The sequence below is a fragment of the Lepidochelys olivacea genome (assembly GCF_965140295.1).
Source record: "Lepidochelys olivacea isolate rLepOli2 genome assembly, chromosome: 3".
In the NCBI taxonomy this organism is placed as follows: domain Eukaryota; kingdom Metazoa; phylum Chordata; order Testudines; family Cheloniidae; genus Lepidochelys; species Lepidochelys olivacea.
Window position 1 is genome coordinate 183,365,521 of NC_140413.1, and position 20,188 is coordinate 183,385,708.

The window sequence follows — 20,188 nt, forward strand, 5'->3', positions numbered from 1 at the left end:
AAGTCTCTTCTTGAAAAGTTGTTTCAATAAATTTCGTCAAATCATCTTTTTAATTTGACAGATTATCAGAATTTTCTGTCAGATAATGCTAAATAATAATGTTTCTCTGAGTCTGCAAACAGATCTTATCTTCTTTTCTTTTCTTTTCTTTTCTTTTCTTTTCTTTTCTTTTCTTTTCTTTTCTTTTCTTTTCTTTTCTTTCATCATAGATATCCTGGTAAAATGCAAAGGTTCATCCCTTCTTAGACTTGATAGATTGTGTAATTAAATTCAGATTTTGATAAAATATGTGGTTTGGTTGTCATTACTTTATCACAGAAGGTATAACATATTTCAGTTAAATACAATAAAATGACACAATGCTTCTAGTAAAGAAGGAGGAAGAAAATGTCAAATGAGCAGTTTTCATAAAGAACAGTTATAAAATAGAAGAAACAGATTTGTGTTCATTTTTGCTTTATGACAAGGGATGGTAAATATAACTGATTATAGTAATTAGGTATGGCATGAGGTGGAAACTGAATTTCTTAACAACATCACAGGGTCCCTGGGGATTCCTATAATGGTTAGAGGAAATGGGAGGCAGGGGGGAATTAAACAGTGCTCCCAAGAATCACAAGATCTATAAGGAAAGCTTCTGTAACAGCTAGTCCCACTGGACGTATTAGAGGTATCTGAGGAAGACCACTGTCTGTTAATGATTTCCTTAAGTCAGACTGCAAAGCCTGAAATATCAGCCATATGTGGTGAATCTTTTCTTCAGCGGTAATCTGTTTAATGTCCTTACCATCACATATTTCACATTTACCTCATCATTTCATGATTTACAAAACCCAGTGGGGTATATTAAAATTGCTTAGCCAAATCTGGAGGAGTTTCATAAATGAAAAGAAAAAAGCAGTAGTAAATCAAGTATTTTGTCAAACATTTTAGTTACCTTACAGCTTCCTTCATATTTTTGGATTCACATAAATGCATATTTGTATTTTGGGGCATTAATTCTGCAATTATTTTCTTTCCCCATATGAAAGCCACAGGCATCAGGACAAAATTATAGACCAATGCCAATCCCCCAGCTGTATTTTATTTATTTATTTCACGGAATATGCTCTATTTCTCTATCCTTTTCAACCTGACCTCATCTATCTTGTTCACTTTACTCGCATGAGTATTTACACTGACATCAGTGGGCTCACTTGTGTGAATAAGGAGAATAGATTTGGGGGCCTCATTCTGCAAATCTGTAGTCACTTAATTTATCATATTGGATTCTGTGTCATCTAATCTCTCCTGCAGATAATACAAGCTAGCATTTAGATAGTGCATTTCATCTGTGAAAAGCAGAGCACTTTGAAAAGGAGGGTAAATATCATTATCCCTATTTTCCAGTTGTACCTTTAGCTTGCTTGCTCGATGTTGTACAGTGAGTCATAGAACACAGGTCTCCCTCCTCCCTATCTCATCCCCTATTCCCCATTGACTTCAGTGGTACTTCTTGTGAGTAAGTAAGGACTTCTTTCATGAGTAAGGACTTGCAGCATTAGGCCTTTGACCCTAATTCTAGACCACTTACCTAATGGGAGAGCATGCAAGTTGCACTAAGCCTTATATTAATGACGTGCCAATGTCAGCCAATAGAGTATGCAAGAGAGCAGTATAATAGGTGCACTCTTTACCCAAATTAAACATGTCACTTTTGTGATGGAGCTAGTTTCTGTTAATTCCTGGAGCAACCCTCAGGTTGCTGTGAGACCTGAGCCTTTCTCAGGACAGCACAAATCAGTGCTGTGCTGAGCCCTTCAGCCAAACAATTTCTTATCTAAAATATGAAACACAAAATTAATTCATATATAATAACATTGTATTTGAGTTGTTCCCCCAAACATGAGGTGTTCTTATTTTGGTCACATTTGTACATGAGTTCCTGGTTATATTTTACTGGTGTTGTGAAATGTGACAGCAGAATGGTATCACATTTCTCTGACAATCACAATTGTCTTCAGGTCAAGAACTTCTATTAAGCTAACTAATTCCAAAACAGGCACTATAATTCATATCAGAATAGGCAAAATGACACTCTGCTTTGTTCCAGATAAAATTTCAAGAGACCTATCCTAAGGTACTCAGGGGTCCATGAAGATATTCATCTCTCACTTGAGTGCACATGCATACATGCACCATGCAGCTTCATCTCTCTTGTATCACCACTCTTGACTCTTTTTCTTTATATTACATCAAGCTCCTTCCACTGCAGCATATATAGCCTTGGCACAGTCTGAAACCTTGCCAGTTAAGCAAGAAAAGCATATTTAACAAAGGAGACCTTAGTTGGGGATTGGTCCTGCTTTGAGCAGGGGGTTGGACTAGATGACCTCCTGAGGTCCCTTCCAACCCTGATATTCTATGATTCTCTGAACCTTTAGATTTCCATGTTTTCAAAATGGCAACTCCATTGTAACCAATTCTGCAGCATTATTTAATCATATCATACAATTAAAAAAAATCTGTGAGCCTGTCTCTTCTTTTTGATCTTTCCAGGAGTAAATTACCTTGATTCAAAGTAAGGCATAGTAGTTATTCTGAACTGGAGGGTCATTTTGGCAGCATATCCCATCCATCAGGAAAAAATGGATGGCTTCCGTGATTTATCTGATCTAATGATCTTATAAACTCAGCAATTGTCACATTCCGGATAATGCCCAATCTCCAATAAAGTTTATGTAGAGGTTTAACATACACCTGTGTACCAGAGGCACAATTACTACTATTTCTTTACAATCAGTGAACCTGTTTCTGGTCTCTCACCCACGTAAATTGGAGCAACTCAATTAAAGGCAGTGGAATTGCACAGATAAATTGGTGTAATTGATATCTGAATCAGGCCTATAAACTTTTGTCTTTAGTGCTGCATTAAGTTTAGTGGGCACTAAAAAGTCGAATATGAAACAAAAAGTTGTACACATAAAGGCAAAATTGATTTTCCCTAAATACAAAACTGATAAGCCATAATAAGCGGTAAGCAATAATGGGCTACTTTATTTATAACTTCAGGGTTGTGGCTGCCTAAAAGGGAGAGAGATAATTACAGAAAAATAAATGTGCTCTGTTCAAAAGGCCACACGATGCTAAAGGTTTCATTTAATTATGGTTGTGTATGGTATGCATTCTTAAAATATCAGAACATCGGATATACTATTACTTTACAGATGTTTTGATCCCCAAGTGTTTTTCAGCTTAGAGTCACAGTCTTGCATTCTTGTCTCATGCAAAATCCCACTGAAGTTGTGTGTCTCTGAGCCCTGGTCTACACTACGAGTGTAGGTTGAATTTAGCAGCGTTAGATTGATTTAATCCTGCGCCCATCTACACAACGAAGCCATTTTTGATGATGTAATGGGCTCTTAAAATCAATTTCTGTACTCCTCCCTGACGAGGGGATTAGTGCTGAAATCAACATCGCCTGGTCGAATTTGGGTTAGTGTGGATGCAATTCAATGGTGTTGGCCTCCGGGAGCTATCCCACAGTGCTCCATTGTGACTGCTCTGGACAGCACTCTGAACTCGGATGCACTGGCCAGGTAGACAGGAAAAGCCCCGCAAACTTTTGAATTTCGTTTCCTGTTTGGCCAGTGTGGTGAGCTCATCAGCAGAGGTGACCATGCAGAGCTCATTAGCAGAGGTGAGCATGGAGTCCCAGAATCGCAAAAGAGCTCCAGCATGGACTGAATGAGAGGTACTGGATCTGATCGCTGTGTGGGGAGATGCATCCATGCTATCAGAACTCCAAAAGACAAAATGCCAAAATATTTGAAAAAATCTCCAAGGGAATGAAGGACAGAGGCTATCACAGGGACCCGCAGCAGTGCCACATGAAACTTAAGGATCTTAGGCAAGCCTACCAAAAAATGCAAGAGGCAAATGCCCGCTCAGGGTCAGAGCCCCAGACATGCCGCTTCTATGATGAGCTGCATGCAATTCTAGGAGGTGCCCCTACCACTGCCCACCCTCCCCCCCCGACCGTCTGTGGACACCTGCAAGGAGGGAGTCTCACACAACAGGGATGAGGATTTTGGGGATGAGGAAGATGATGATGAGGGGGAGATAGCTCACATCAGGCAAGCAGAGAAACCGTTCTCCCCAACAGCCAGGAAGTGTTTTATCACCCTGGAGCCAACCCGGTTTATCACCCTCTCAACCCTGCCAACCTGGGCTCCCAGACCTTGAAGGCGGAGAAGACAGCTCTGGTGAGCGTACCTTTGTAAATATAATATACGGTTTAAAAGCAAGTGTGTTTAATGATTAATTTGCCCTGAAGACTTGGGATGCATTCACGGCCAGTACAGCTACTGGAAAAGTCTGTTAACGTATCTGGGGACTGGGCGGAAATCCTCCAGGGATATCTCAATGAAGCTGTTCTGGAGGTACTCCCAAAGCCTTTGCAAAAGGTTTCTGGGGAGGGCAGCCTTATTGCGTCCTCCATGGTAGGACATGTTACTATGGCAGGCCAGTAGCACATAGTCTGGAATCATTGCATAAGAATGCGTGGCAGCGTGTGGTCCCGGTGTTTGCTGGCATTCAAGCAACATCCGTTCTTTATCTCTCTGTGTTATCCTCAGAAGAGTGATCTCACTCATGGTCACCTGGTTGAAATAGGGGAATTTTATTTAGGGGACATCAGAGGTGGCCATTCTTGCTGGGCTGTTTGCCTGTGGCTGAAAAGAAATCATCCCTGCTGTTATCCACGCAGTGGGGGGAGGGATGAAGTGATCATCCTAGAGAATTGTGTGTGTGTGTGTGTGTGGGGGCGGGGGGGTTAGTTGGGTTGTGCTGCACGTTAACCCGAAAACTTCAGACTCTCCTTTTAAATGGCCAATGGGTCTTTTTCAATTTTAATCTCCCTTTTTTTCCTCCCGCAGCTGCAAATGTTTCAATGCTGCAACTAGCATCTCCATCTCAGAGGCTAGTGCAGATACAAATGCAAAAAAACCACACTCACAATGACTTGTTCTCGCATGCAATCCACCCAAACTGAAAGAGCCCAGCAGAATGTGTGGAGGCAGACAATGGCAGAGTCCAGGAAAGCACAAAGTGAACACGAGGACAGGAGGCTGGAGCAACAGGAGAGGTGGCAGGATCAAAAGGAAAGGTGGTGGCAGCATGATGAAAGGAGGCAGGATGCAATTCTGAGGCTACTGGAGGATCAAACTGATATGCTCTGGTATATAGTTGAGGTGCAGGAAAGGCACAGACTGCCACTGCAGGCCCTGTGTAACCAACCACCCTCCTCCCCAAGTTCCATAGCCTGCTCACCCAGATGCCCCACCACAGTTAGGGAATCCCATTGCAGCAAAGCCATCCACTATGACCTGCACATTTCCCAGAGTCACTACCCTTGATAGCAGCAGCTCAGTGTTTGCGTTGGCTACTTGGATCACAGCAGCCCCCACAGTAGATTTGCCCACTCCAAATTGATTCCTGACTGACCGGTAGCTGTCTGGCATTGTAAGCTTCCAGATGGCTATCGCCACTCACTTGTGAACTGTGAGGGCTGCTCTCATTTTGGTATTCTTGCACTTCAGGGCAGGGGAAAGCAAGTCACAAAGTTCCATGAAAATGCCCTTATGCATGCGAAATTTTCGCAGCCACTGGGAATCATCCCAGACCTGCAACACTATGCGGTCCCACCACTCTGTGCTTGTTTCCCAGGCCCAGAATCGGCATCCCACAGAATGAGCCTGCCCCACTGCCACCAGGATGGCCAAATTGCCGGGGCCCGTGCTTTGAGAGAAGTCTGTGTCCATGTCCTTATCAGTCTTGTCATCACGCTGCCATCACCTCCTCACCTCTTTTTGCAGGTTCTGGTTCTGCATATACTGCACGATAATGCGTGAGGTGTTTACAATGCACATAACTGCCATGGTGATCTGAGGGGGCTCCATTCTTGCCGTGGTTTGGCATCTGCAGGACAGCAGGATTGCAGGGAAGCGGTGGTTGGATGCAGGGCCGGTGCAAGGATGCTTCACGCCCTAGGCGAAACGTCCACCTCGCGCCCACCCCCTCCGCCAGCCCTGCAGCAGCTCCCCACCGCCCCGTCCCTCCCTCCCTCCCCTCGGCCTGGGGAGCCGTGCGGCAACTCCCCGCCTCCCCCTCCCTTGGCCCGGGGAGCCGTATGGCAACTCCCCGCACCAGCTCACCTCTGCTCCTCCTCCTCCCTGAGCACGCCGCCGCTTCTCCCGCCTCCCAGGCTTGTGGCACCAATCAGCTGTTTGGCACACAAGCCTGGGAGGGAGAGAAGCAGAGCGGGAATGCGTGCTCAGGGAGGAGGCGGAGCAGAGGTGAGCTGGGGCGGGGAGCAGTTCTCCTGTGCACTGCCCCCCCATTACTTGCTGCAGGCGGCCCTCCCCGTGCCCCCCTGCCCCAGCTCACTTCCGCTCCACCGCCTCCCCAGAGCGCACTTTTGGCCGCCCCCAACCACTTGGCGCCCTAGGCGACCACCTAGTTCGCCTAGTGGTTGCACTGGCCCTGGTTGGTTGACCAGTTTTGCAGACCTACTGCACCATCTGCAGCCAGGACACAACAGCTAAGGGGGCTGCACACTTGCCGTGGTATGGCGAGACAAGAGCAGCTGAGCAGAGTTGCAGTGGAAGTGGCCCCGTGAGATCACCAGGAGAGAAGAGTGCCAGCGGAAGTGGTGGATGACAATGACAACGATTAGCAGTCCTACTGCACCATCTGCTGCCAGGACACAACAGCTGAGTGGGCTGCATGCTTGCCGAGGTGTGGCGAGACGAGAGCAGCCAAGCAGAGTTGCAGCAGAAGCAGCCCTGCGAGAGCACCAGGAGAGCAGAGTGGCAGCAGAAGCGGTGGATGATGATGATGACGGTTAGAGTCCTACTGCACCATCTGCTGAAAGTAGTATGGTACCCACATGGAAAAAAGGCGTGAAATGATTGTCTGCCATTACTTTCACGGAGGGAGGGGTGACTGACAACATGTACCCAAAACCACCCGCAACAATGTTTTTGCCCCATCAGGTATTGGGAGCTTAACCCAGAATTCCAATGGGCGGCAGAGACTGCGGGAACTGTGGGATGGCTACGCACAGTGCAACTCTCTGAAAGTCGACGCTAGCCTCGGTACTGTGGACGCACTCCACCGACTTAATGCACTTAGTGCGTTAGTGTGGGGACACACACAATCGACTGTATAAAATCACTTTCTAAAAAATCGACTTCTCTAAATTCGACCTCATTTCGTAGTGTAGACATAACCTTAAGAGAATGTTAAGAATGCACTGCTAATCACTCAAAAATCAGGAAATGACAAGGTGTGGATGCTGAAGCCAAATGTGTAAAGAAAGTATGTAGGTGCAATTTTTGCCTCCCATACCCCACCAGAAATACTACCCAGTCACATTCATAATCCCAAAGTAGGTGGATGTTTCTTCTAAAATGATGAGCAGTGAAATAGTTAAATTCTCATCTGCAGACTTAAGTCAAAGTCTTGTTGAGATTAATAAAATCCTCAGATGTAAGCACCATCTCAAAAGGTCTCAGCCAAAGAGAATGGCTCTCCCTGAGGAGGGATAGCTCAGTGGTTTGAGCATTGGCCTGCTAAACCCAGGGTTATGAGCTTAATCCTTGAAGGGGCCATTTAGGGATCTGGGGCAAAAATTGGGGATTGGTACTGCTTTGAGCAGGGGGTTGGACAAGATGACCTCCTGAGGTCCCTTCCAATCCTGATATTCTATGAATTCCTCTGTCATTCTACCTTTGTTACCTGCTATTACTCCATAGGCAGAATGACCATTAATTTTCTGTACACAAATCAAAATGGGATGGCCTTCTGATTTTATCAATAATGGGTATTTAATATTTTGCTTTATTGATAGTAGTAACCCACCTTTAATGATCAGCTATCTTTTAAATCTTAAGTGGGTATATTTCAGTCTTAGCCCTGAACATTGATTTCTAAGTTCTTGCTAAAGTCCTGAGTGTAAATGTTCAGTTTTGTACAAGGGAATAGCATCTTCTATGTGTATGCATTAATAACAATGAGAATAATCAGTGTAACTCCCAGCTTACTATGTTGAAACTGTGCCGGCTACTTATTGATTTCAAGCCAATAATTTCACTTGAAGTTATGAGTGTGGATCGATGATAGGATATGTTGTTTCCTGTGAATTCTATATACATTTATTAAACCAAGAAAGTCATTAATATTTTATTACTAAAGAATCTTGAACATTTTTCCTGTTAATATACTGTCTGTTTGGAGCTATATGTTTATTTAATATTTTATCATAGCACCAAGCCTTTAAAGATAAAAATACCTAATACTTAAATAGTGTATTGCATCATATTTTAATCATGCATTAGTGCTTTGTGTTAATAAAGATACTTGAATTTATAAAGCAGGGAAGATGCTAATATCCTTACCAATTTTTTTTAACATACTGTTTTTCAATCTATCATTAAAAAGGTCGAGTAGTTTCCTGAGAAAGAGTGAATTTGTAAATTGTATCAGCAGAGCCATTTTCTTTCACAGATTATATTCATTTTCCTATTTAACTTCTGTAAGTATTTTAAAGGAGGAGCAGAGTTTACTTTTTTTTATATGCATGCACTTGCAAATGGATTTTGTAAAAGAAAAGGAAAAATTAAAAGTATTGGTGATTGCCTACTGCTTAAATATTTCCTTGCAGATTCACAGGGACTTAAATGGTTCAATACAGACTGCTTTGTATTTCAATAATTCATCACAGATTCACTCTGAAAATCAAGCCATTGATTTAAGTGCCTGCATAGATTTATGTGCCTGCATAGATTTATGTGCCCAACTACTTACCTTTGCAATTTAGCTTTACTTCTTTTAATACAGAGTAGCCTCTCCCAAGGGAAAGGATTTTGGGAGAGAGGTGGGACCTGTTGACCTGGGCTCATCTGCTGGAGGTCAGGGCTATCTGCATGTAAGACCTCACTTTGGGACCTTCTGCCTTCGCCTCTGGCTCCCAGACAATGCAGGACTATCTTACTCCTACTGCTCTCTGGAACCACCAGAGGAGGGATCAGCAGCCTGGAGAAGATTTGTTTTGGCTCTGATTCAGCAAAGCACTTAAGCATATGCTTAATATTAGGCACAGGAACAGCCCCATTGAGTTTAAAACAGGGGTCTCAAACATGCGGCCCGCGGGCCACACGTGGCCCATGGAGTTATTTCCTGCTGCCTGCCATAGGCGCTGACTTCACTGGCAGCCAAGCTTCAAACATTACTGAGTGTTTCTATTTTATTAAAATTCCTCTTTACATTACAGTTTAAAAAAAGTTAATACATTGACTTTTAATAGCATACTATATTACTCTTCATTTTTTACTATACTTTTGTATCATTGTATGAAAAGATTTCAGTGATGCGGCCCTCGGGCCAATGTACTAGTCCTCATGTGGCCCTCGTAGTGATTTGAATTTGAGATCCCTGGTTTAAAAGGACTACTCACAGGCTTAATGTTAAACATGTGTTTAAGTGCTGTGTGAGTCAGGGACTAAATTTCTATGTAAGTGGGTTCCCTGTCCCTCTCTTATTTCCTCCAGCCCATCCCGTCCCACTACCCCTGTACAGATTCCTTTCCCCACAAATGGCCTCTCTGCCCCATTTGCAGAGAGAGAAGAATATCTGCCCATGGTGGGTCCAATCTGCATGTGGTTCTCAGGAAGGTGATAACTGTTATTTTTCATTTTCCCCCTAAAAAATAACTACCCAAGCCCTGAAGTTTAGGAAGTATTATAGGTAGACTTGACAAAGGTCAATTTATATATAAAATTTTGATAGATAATGATGTTTATTTTTAAGCATTTTTTTCTATTTTTATCTATTTAAATTTTCACAGTTACAGGATATTATTGAGAGATCAGACAATAATTATTTAATGGCAGTAGCTGTTGAGATTCAAAAAAGTTAAATATTTCTAACCGTTAAAACACAAATTATTAACATCCCATGTCAAAATACACAAAAGTAAACATATTTAAATCAAACTCTACAAAGTGCTCAAGCAGCATTTTTCTTACATAGCCTATCTGTAAATTTTGATTATTACTGATGGGAATATTTTTTCATTGGTTTGTGTGTGTACGGTGAAATCAACTTTTACTAACACTTACTGATAAAAATGTCATCCTTCCAAGCATAATTACAGGAGAAGAAGTTTTAACGTGGAAATTCAGGCCATTTCACTGCAATAGCTTCCAGTGTTGTTTTTAATACAAATCTCAAGGAAAAATAAAATGTCCATGCTCTCTAATTCCCAAGCTTCTGAGGCCTTTTCCAACATCCCCTCGCTCCCTCCCCCCTAAAAAAGTCTGAGATGAAGCATAAATATTTTCAAACCAAAATCTTGTCTATGAAAAATTAGTGAGATGGGGGATTTCAAACAGGCTTTGCAGAGTATGTCTAGGTATATTCCTATCTAAGGAGCTAGTCTAAGATGCCTAACACCTAACTAAGGAGCCAGTGCCTACCACCTCCATTTCTTCTGCAACACATAGGTAATCATGTCTTATGATAAATGCATAATATTTAATGCATAGATGATATGACAAGTATGACATTCCGGTTTGCAATCCAGAACAATCAGGAGTTGTGTCGCCCCTGCCCTGCAATATCAGGTGCCTCACAATGCTATGATGCTGTAGCTCCCACCTGGGCTGCTCACAAACAATGTGACAGCATGCAGATCATATCCTGAGTGTCCGTGCACAAACACAACCCTTCTCTAGCAGTTCTGACCCCAGCAGCCTTTCAGCAAACAGCCACATTCTTTCAGCAAACAACAGTTTATTACTTGCAGGGTGACCCCAACACACTCCCAGTTTTGAATTTTCCCCCAAAACATGTGTTCTGCATGGTCCAGTCCTCTCAAGGACAGTTCCAGTCCATTTTAGGTCCATTGTTCCTGTAAGGGAACAATATCCAACCATTTGCTTCTTTAAATGGAGTTATCACACTGCCCAGTTTAATCACAACACTGGATTAGTTTGATTAAAGAATAAAGCAAGTTTATTTAACTACAAAAAGATATATTTTAAGTGAGTACAAGTACAAGGCATTAAAGTCAGAAATGTCACTAAAGATAACATGCTTTTCAGTGCTAAAACTTAACAAACTAGACTTGATTCAAGATCAAATCCTCACCACATGCTCCCAGCAACAGGGCTGACCAAATTTCAGGTCAAGATCTCTCCCAAAGTCAAATGGCTATTTCCTTTGTCTTCTTAGTAAAGAGAGAGAGAGAGAGAGAGAGAGAGAGAGACTTTGGGGTGTTTTTGCCACTCGCTTTGTAGTCCAGTCTTCCTTTGAAATGCATTTTTCTGAGGTTTATCCCGAGATAAAGTTCATTCCCACTGTGAGGATGTCTTGTCCTTTGTCTTCGAGAAACAGGTTTGTCCACTGCCCAGACCTGTCTTGTAACCACATTTCAGTTATAATTTCCGCTTCTACATTACATTACTTACATTACTTATACTTTATATTATATTATGCTAATAATTTTACATATCGTGTTGCTACATACATGTCACCATGCTATTATTGACCAGTGAGTATTAGTTTTCAAATGATACTTCACAAGGCATATTTTGTACAAAGGTTATTACAATAGTGTGTAGGGTCTGACTACAGGGGTGCATTCACTCACAGTAAGTAAGCCTTAAAAATAAATGAGAACCAAATTATTATACCCAGGATATAAATCTGGACAGAATTTAGCCCAAAAGCCCTTGTCCACCAGCTGCTCTTTGTGGACAGATCCCTCCCTGACAATAAGGCTTCTTGGAGGCTGTGAAGGAGTTCAACTGCATGGAGCAGCTTGCAGGTTAGAGGCCTAAATGTATATCTTTAATCAGACTGATAAACATTTCCTTAGATGCAAATACCTTCTCACAGATGAAATAAATGAATCACACTTCATAAAATATACCAGAACTGTAGACACCACACATTAGCTGATATGGAAAATGTTACTGGCATCTTTTTTGGTAGGAAACCAGGATTATTTCACTTGTTAGCAGATAAAAGTAAATCACTACTGGGAGTCCACCCACAGCCATTATGCCATTGCGTGATGGACTGCTCATTACAGTACTTCAGTACTAAAGTACTCCTCTGTTTTATCTTGCTGAGCATCTGTTTCTATTATTTACAGTTTCTGTTGCTATACACTGCCAAAAGCATTAAAAAAAAGTGTGTACAAGTTTAAACCTTTCCATTTGAAACAGATTATTCTTTTATAGTAAAATATCTGCAAGGCATAAATACACAAATTGAAATGCCACTTTTAGACATAGCTGAAAGTCTAAAGCTTGCTTTGGCCAAGGGCTACTTCTTTTGCTGTGCTGCTGACACGGAACAGATTTTTATCTCCTAAATGCCATTTTCTATCAGTATGGGTGCCTTTGGCTTTTTGCTTTGCAAGGGCTTGTCCAAATAATGACCTCTCTTTTGTTGTTTCAGTTGGCTTGTGTGTAATCATGCATAACTCTTGGAGAATGAGCTGACACAGCTTAGGACAGATGTAGTGATTGTGACAAAGCACCTCTATGGCCCAGTTCATTGCGGAATAATGGTGGCTAACTCACTAGCATTAACATGCATCATGAACGAAAATAGAATCAACATTTTTCATTTTCCCAATTGCATCCACTTTATCCTATTCCCTGTTAGCTAGGGTTGATGCTGATTATTTTGGATTTCTTTTTATTTTTATGTCACTAATCATGTAATGATAGGGAAATTATGCTTTATGTGTCTGCACTAATGTTCACAGAACCCTATGTTGCCTCCAAACATAGTTTACTAGACCAGTTCAACTGTAGTAGCTTTATTTAATACAACTGAGGGCCAAATTCTGTTCTCACATACAAACTGTGCAACCCGAGAGCAGAATTTTTCCCCAAGAGAGTGATTTTTCCATTTGAAATTATTTTATCTTGTGATCCAGAAATAATGAATATATATATATATACACACACATATGCAACTTTTAATAATTTTTTTCACTGATCATAATACAATTTAACAATTTGAGCAATAACCCTCTAACAATTGTGTCATATTCTGTCCTTAGCACTTGTAATACAGTTAAACTTAATTAGGAAACTTGTGTGCAGTTAATAAGATCTTTCTTACTCACTGATGATTTCTACTTGAATATGAGATAATCGTGGGGATACTGATTGATGGGAATATAAAATAAGAGTTGAACATAATGTTTCTCTTTTGCCATTGTTCATTTATATAATGTGAGTATTATTTCTGTCGAGTGACATTCTGTATAACAGCTCTCTGGCAATATAAAATGAGATAGCTACCCGGGTGATGTCCCATTGTCATGTTTGGTGGTTACTATCTCAATCCTAGCTAATTTTAAGGACAATAGGTTTGAAATAGCCTTTGAAGACAAGGATCATGTTATTCTTTGCTTTTCAGCCATTGAAAAGCTTTGAATAAGAAACACTCTGTAGTTGACTTCTGGATAAAGTCCTATAGGAAGGGTAACATTATGGTTTAGAAACAGTTCAGAGTCCTAATACCTTACAGAACAGCAAAATGTCACTCAGAGGATGATGTGGGGCATGGTAGTGTACTGGTAACAATTCATTTTTTATACTTTAATCTTGCTCCTTAATGATGCCTATCAATTTTGCTGCTTATTTTAGCACCAGCCATACAACATTAGCTGCTTAAATGCTGCACAATCAGTACAAAGGATCTTTTTAGAAAGCTTGATAACACAATATGACCTTTAATTTATCAGACTAGGCCCTATGTTTTCTTATCTCATTGTTGCTTTTCATCATCTCTCGCTTGCTTTAGATATAATACACAAACCTCTGAACACGAAGGTTGGAGCACTAGACAAACAAAGGAAGACATCACATTATATTGATGAAACATGAGTCAGGAAGAACACACTCTTACTTGAATCACTAATTAATCCAGTGGAAAAATATCAAAATCAAAACACTCACCAGAAGGTGGCTGGTTTGAGCTCATAGGAATGTACCAAAAGGTTACTAAGTGTTTGCAGTGATGTCATTAGAAATGTTTTAAAAATGGTCTAAGCTGAGGGCACATTCCATATGCAAGCACGAAGCAAAGAGCCTGTAGGTGAACATAAGAAGTTAAAGTACAATGTTTAGGGTCAGTGGTGGTAATATGGAATTGCAACCATGTGACAAATCTCATTGTTTCAGTATGTCAAATAACTGGGCCAATTTTCAACACAATCTGATTCTTTGCTTTTTGCTGAGTAGTGTTGTGTAGTGGTATTTTATGCTGCCAAAAAGCCATTGTATTCCACCCCAGAGGTGACTGCATTTCACTATGGTGGGGGAAGTAATTTCTGTTTAGGTATCTATTGTTCTTTATCGAGCATTTGGGGATACTTTAGGGTGAAAAGGACCATAGAAATCTGTGATACTCTGATAGGAAACTGGTAAAATCAAGGGTGGTACTGCTTTTGATTTTGCAAAATCGTAATTGATTGGATTTTGGTTTTGCAATATCATGAATCTTTGAGCACAGAATTCTATTTTATCTGAATTGCTTCCTAAATGGCTCAGGGAAGGAAGGCGTTTGGATAAATGGAAAGGATTTAGACAGCTTCTTTATTAAAATTTAATTAAAATTAAAATCTTGAGGATAAAGCACTGAAAAGAGCAAATTCTGAGCACTCCTTTCCCAGAATACACAACTAAAGCACTGGTCAGAGGTTAGCATTGGTGATACATTCATATGTTTTCACAAATTGTAGGAAAATGATGGCAATAAATAAGAAAATGGAGGGGGAAAATCCTTCAGAATCTTATTTTCTAGGTGTGTTTTTAATTTGAAATGCCTGATAGACACTATAGTGTCTATAGTGCATCCTATCTGGCTATTCAGCATCAATACACATTCCCCTCTTTATTAAACTGTTCCATTGAATGGGCATGTATGGCATGATCATGGAGTTGAAGAGCTCATGCTAATGAATTCAGGGTGCAGACTGTGGTCCATCTGATATGTATTGGTTTTTTAAATGTAAATTATTTGTTTGTTTAGGCCCCATCTACAGCCACATACTGATGTTTTATTTTATTCCATCTATTTACTTAAGGCCAGATTCTGACATTTTTGCTCATACTGAATAGCCCTCTTCTAGATGAGTGGTTCCATTAGCTTTAATGGGGCTACTTGCGGAGAAAGATACTATGCTAGGTGAGCAAGCTTTGTAGAATTTGTCCCTTATTTATTTGCTACACTTGCTTTAACTAACGTTAGAGCTGCTTCTCCCTCGAATTGTCTCCCCTGGCTGATTGACATGTCTGTTCAAGATGGCCAACAGGAAGAAACATTATAACCTAGAGGCGTGCATCTGCTTTCCCTTAAGCATTGGAGAAGAAGGAAAGTTATATCTTGGATACACAGCTTTCAGTGCCTGAGGGCAGATGGGGACCTGATAGTTTCAGGAAGGGACCACATTAACTTTAGGAAGCTATAGGGCTAGCTGAGGATATTAATTAGACTCCCCCTAATGTTGTACGTAATCATGCAATTGCATTGGAAGAAGCAGGTGTGTGGAATAGCATATCCCGTGCTAAAGGACCCAATCCTACAAACACTTACACAGATGAGTAACTTTGCTCACTAGGTCAGACTCATTGACTTCGCTAAGTCAGGCTCAAAGAAGATAATTACATTTTCACCTGAATCTGAGTAAGGCTTTACAGAATTTCCATGAGCTGGTAAGCTGAATATACCTTACAGCAAGTACCAAATTTGCATTGTTATAATAACATTGAATGCATAAATATATGTTTTTTTTTCAAGTCTTGTAATATTGCACCTGCTGTGTTGTCCACAGAATCAGATGTATATGCAGTGTTACCATGTGAGTTAATGTGACTGCCAGTGTTACAATTTCAGATTCAAACCACATAGTTAAACACTTGTGCCTGCAATTGATAGTGCCTGCAATACCACATCTTCTTTTGTTTGTGGGAGTCAAATTACAGGTGCACAATGAATTGTGAATGTGAATGTTATTGCAGATCAGATAGCTAGAGGTTTAAATTTTATCCTTTGCACCCTCAGTTGATTGTAGCCATGATGGCAAAATTAGTAGCTGGATTTAAACACCTCTGAAAATCTAACCCATATTTTATTAATCAGGAGAACTTTAGCACAGGCTATCAGTGACCATCACTAGAGCATGGTCCCTATTCCATAGGCTAGCCCCATGACTGTATTGAGCATCTTATAAACTGGAGGCTGAGAGGCTTTTTCAGGAGACTGCCATGGAGCCACCATTACCCCTTTCTCATGCCCCTTAGCTCTTTTCTGTCAGATTTTCCCTTTTGTGTAAGCTGAACAGACAATATCACTCTCAGCCCTTATTCTCCCAAGCATCCCATTGATGTCAACATGAACTTTGCCATAAGACCCAGGCCCTTAGCAAGCAAGTTAAGGATTTTGTTTTTCCAAAAACAATGATAGGGTTATTAGTTCTCTTTATAATCCCATTTTATTTATTTGCCTAGTAGCTCACTGTAATTAATAGGGGGAATTTGTCTGACAAGTAAAGGGCTGTTACAAAGAAACAAAATATTCTCTACCCTTTAAGTTGTTCTTCACAGACTCTCAATTTTCAACCTTCTTACTTATTCTTCTTCAAGGATGCTACTATTTCACATCAATAACTGACACCTTTATTTCAGAGAACAAAATAGAATTACACTTCAGCACTGAAAATATAATAAATTGGGAGGAGATAAAATACACATTAGTGAAGTTCACATAGTCAGCCTGACCCCACTGACCTGTAGATGCAAAGGTATGATTAAGAGTTTTTGGATTGCTTCTTCTCAATCTCACCACAAGATTTAGATATGACGGAAAGTTTTGACTTTTGTTGCTCCTCTCTCCTTACCTTGATTCTTTGAAATTACTGTTATTCCCTTGAAGTCTACTTGTTCATACAGAATTAATACACTACAGTGTGACAAAATATTGTCTATCTGTTAGAAAAATTAAGCCATCTAGAATTCAATCAGACTAGACAATGTTACTGTGCAAACCTTGAGTGGTCATTTTTAATTCCTATTTTTATCAAAGAAGTCTCACCTATATCAGCAAGAAATTTTGTGCTAGACATTCAAAGGCCTATCTAAAATTAAAGTTTATGCACATAAGTTATTTCCAGTGAATTACTGTTGACAAACATTTCTTTAGCATTTCTTAATGCTTACAAAGGCTCACAGATATAAAAACTCAAAGCCAGAATTCTATTTAGAGTATAATAGCATGTAAATAACTTTATTTGGGAATTTTCTTGGTGATTAAATTCAATGTTGTTCAGTACACCAGCAGACAAGACTACAAACAAATATGTCTGAAAATTTTTAGATTAATGCAACAGGGGGAAACAATGTGTCAGACTGTAACATGTTTCCTATCAGATGGTTAAATTTGTACAGCATTGTTTAGTTCAGGGAGATTTATCGCAGCTCAGACTCTGAACCTAATTGTTCAGCAAGAAACATTTGATAAACAGATGTGTATCCATTACAACTTTTATGCCTGATTTTCATTTTGTTTTTACACTGTTTTCATTTCATCATTTGTAACTGTCTTGATTGATTCCATGGTGTCATTTTTTTTTAATTTACTATTTGAGTCACCAATATGGGTATTAATTATTTCAGCTCTAAACCTATGCACTCTTCATTAAACTAAAGTTTGAGAAGTTTCATACCATATCTCCCTTAGCCCTTCCTTTTGTATTATCTGCTAAGAAAACTTAAACTAATCTAGTATTGCCAAATCAAAATACATTTGACTATGCACTTTTACTCTTTTGAAAGATGAGCTAAAGTAATCAGCAATAATTTTTATATTTGACCTTTACAAAGTGAATGGTTATTACCCTGCTTTTCATTTGTATTTAGCTCCCAGGGTGCATGGCTGCTGCAGATAAGTTACAGCATAATTTGCAGATCATACAACATGATAATGGGACACAGTATTTCACCCACTGTATACTGCAAAGATTTTAAAATGAAATAAGCTTTTAGAAAGCAAGTTAAAAATAAATGAATTGGTATCCACCTTCCATTAAATAATATCCAGTATATGTCTGCCCATATCATAAAATTGCAAACGTTTCTTCATAATGACCATTACTTACACTGGGGGACATTTACTCACATAAAGTGTCCCATGGAAACGAATGAGACTGTTCAATGCATAAACACTAATCCAACTTCCATGAGAGTCTTTGATTTGACTTTATTAGGAGCTGAATTTGATCTTAAGTTCACAACTCTCAATTTTGAACAATCTAACCTTTATTACAAGTGATTTGGTAGAATATTTTTAAATGTATAAACTATGGTCGGTTTTTAGTGTGAAAGCAAGGGAAAATTCATGGAAGTAGGATATCCTTTCACTGATTTAGTTAATCAATTGATAAGGCATCTATGAAAGCCATGTAAGCAGCATTCAAAAATGCCAAACATAAGCAAGGATTAAAGAAAATCCAGCTAGGTCAGATATATGAGAAAACATCAATCAATACCCCATTACTACGAAAGATGAAAAAAAATGGAGATGCAGAAAGACAAACAGAAAAAATTAATCCACATGCCTTTTTCCACATGTTGCTCACATGAGGCTTCATCAGGTACTCCTTGAACATCTCCAACTTCCATTGAAGTCTGGGGAATATACAAAGAATGCAACTTCAGGCCCAGGATGAAGAGCTGGAATGTTAAAAGGTCATGGCATATAATCAGGAAGAAATTCCACTTTTTGAATGTCCACAACAATATGAAGATAAGTTATGAAAGTAAAATGCAATCTTTTGCTCTATAGCTTCCTTTTTTGGGAAATATTTTAAAAGAAAAAAACAGAAGTGTTTTATACAAAAAGTATTTGAAGTCAGGGGAGAATGCTATGTGGATGTGTTTTCTTCAAATATTAGAGTGTGTATAGAAGTTTACATGGCATAATGAAGAGAAGGTAAAGAAGGGGGTAATTTCTAAAACATGATGCTGTACGTTCAGCCACAATGAATGATATCCACGTTAAACTGTACAAAGCAGACAGGAAGCATGGTAAGTCATAGCCTGTTTTACAGAACAGCAGAATAAATAAACCAAAATTGCTTGTTGGAATGGAAGCTGATTTTGTTTCCAGGGCTACAGTTAAAATCCAATCCTTCACTTTATGAATGTTGCTGTTGATTTCATAGATATTGCTTACCTGAGTAAAGGTTATGGGACTGGATGCTTTGATTTGGATAATATTTTTCATTGATAATTTGCAACAAGATCCTGCCAGGTACTGAGTTTCAATTAGAGATGTTGCGCACTTCGGAGATTAGTGCTTTATATCTACCATTTCAAACATAGGGCTTAATCCTTCTCCTGCTGAAGTCAATAGGAGTTTGAACATATAAATCAATAAGTACAAGTATGGAACAGGACCCCAGTTAAAATAAAAGGAATACTTGTGGCACCTTGACTGTCTTTCAGTCTTTTGGATTTGCCCACTTCTCAGGTACTTAAACTGATGTGTTTCTATCGATGCATGTGAGACAAAGGTATTGTCAATCTAAACAAAAAGCACTTTATATTGAAGAAAGTATTTGGTTTCACCATTTTCCTAATAATTTTTTTGTAAAAAACTATAGAAATTGATCAAGTATTTCTGATATACCTTATATAATGAAAACACACAGATCAGTTATTACAAATAAATATTCGAAGTAAACCTCAAATTATCTGTAGAAAGGCTGGTATATTTCTAATCATGTGGGGCCATAGTCTGCTACCAACTCTACCGTAGAGCTCTCACTGAAAGTAAAGGGAATTCTCTGTGCAGAACGGGGACAGGAAAGGTTTGCAAGATAGAGAAGTTTACACTTCACAGTCTCTCCTTCTAGCTAGCTCTTAGCTTATGAAACCCTACAAAGTGCAGCTAAAGTTTTAAACACTTCCGCATTTTGGATACAGGATTACTATAGACAACCACTGAAGTCACTTTTGTCAAAGCCTTAATGTTGCTTAGTAAAATATGTTGTCACTGGGCTCTGTTAAAATGTAAAAATAATGGATAATCTGATTTGTTCTCTATCACATATTTGAACTTC

General features: G+C 39.6%; 1 protein-coding gene across 23 annotated transcripts in view; it reads left to right on the forward strand.

The window, feature by feature from the left end:
• Positions 1–20,188, forward strand: part of NRXN1 (neurexin 1) — a 1,255,052-nt gene that overhangs the window by 1,067,971 nt on the left and 166,893 nt on the right. The gene's annotated exons all lie outside the window — the stretch shown is intronic.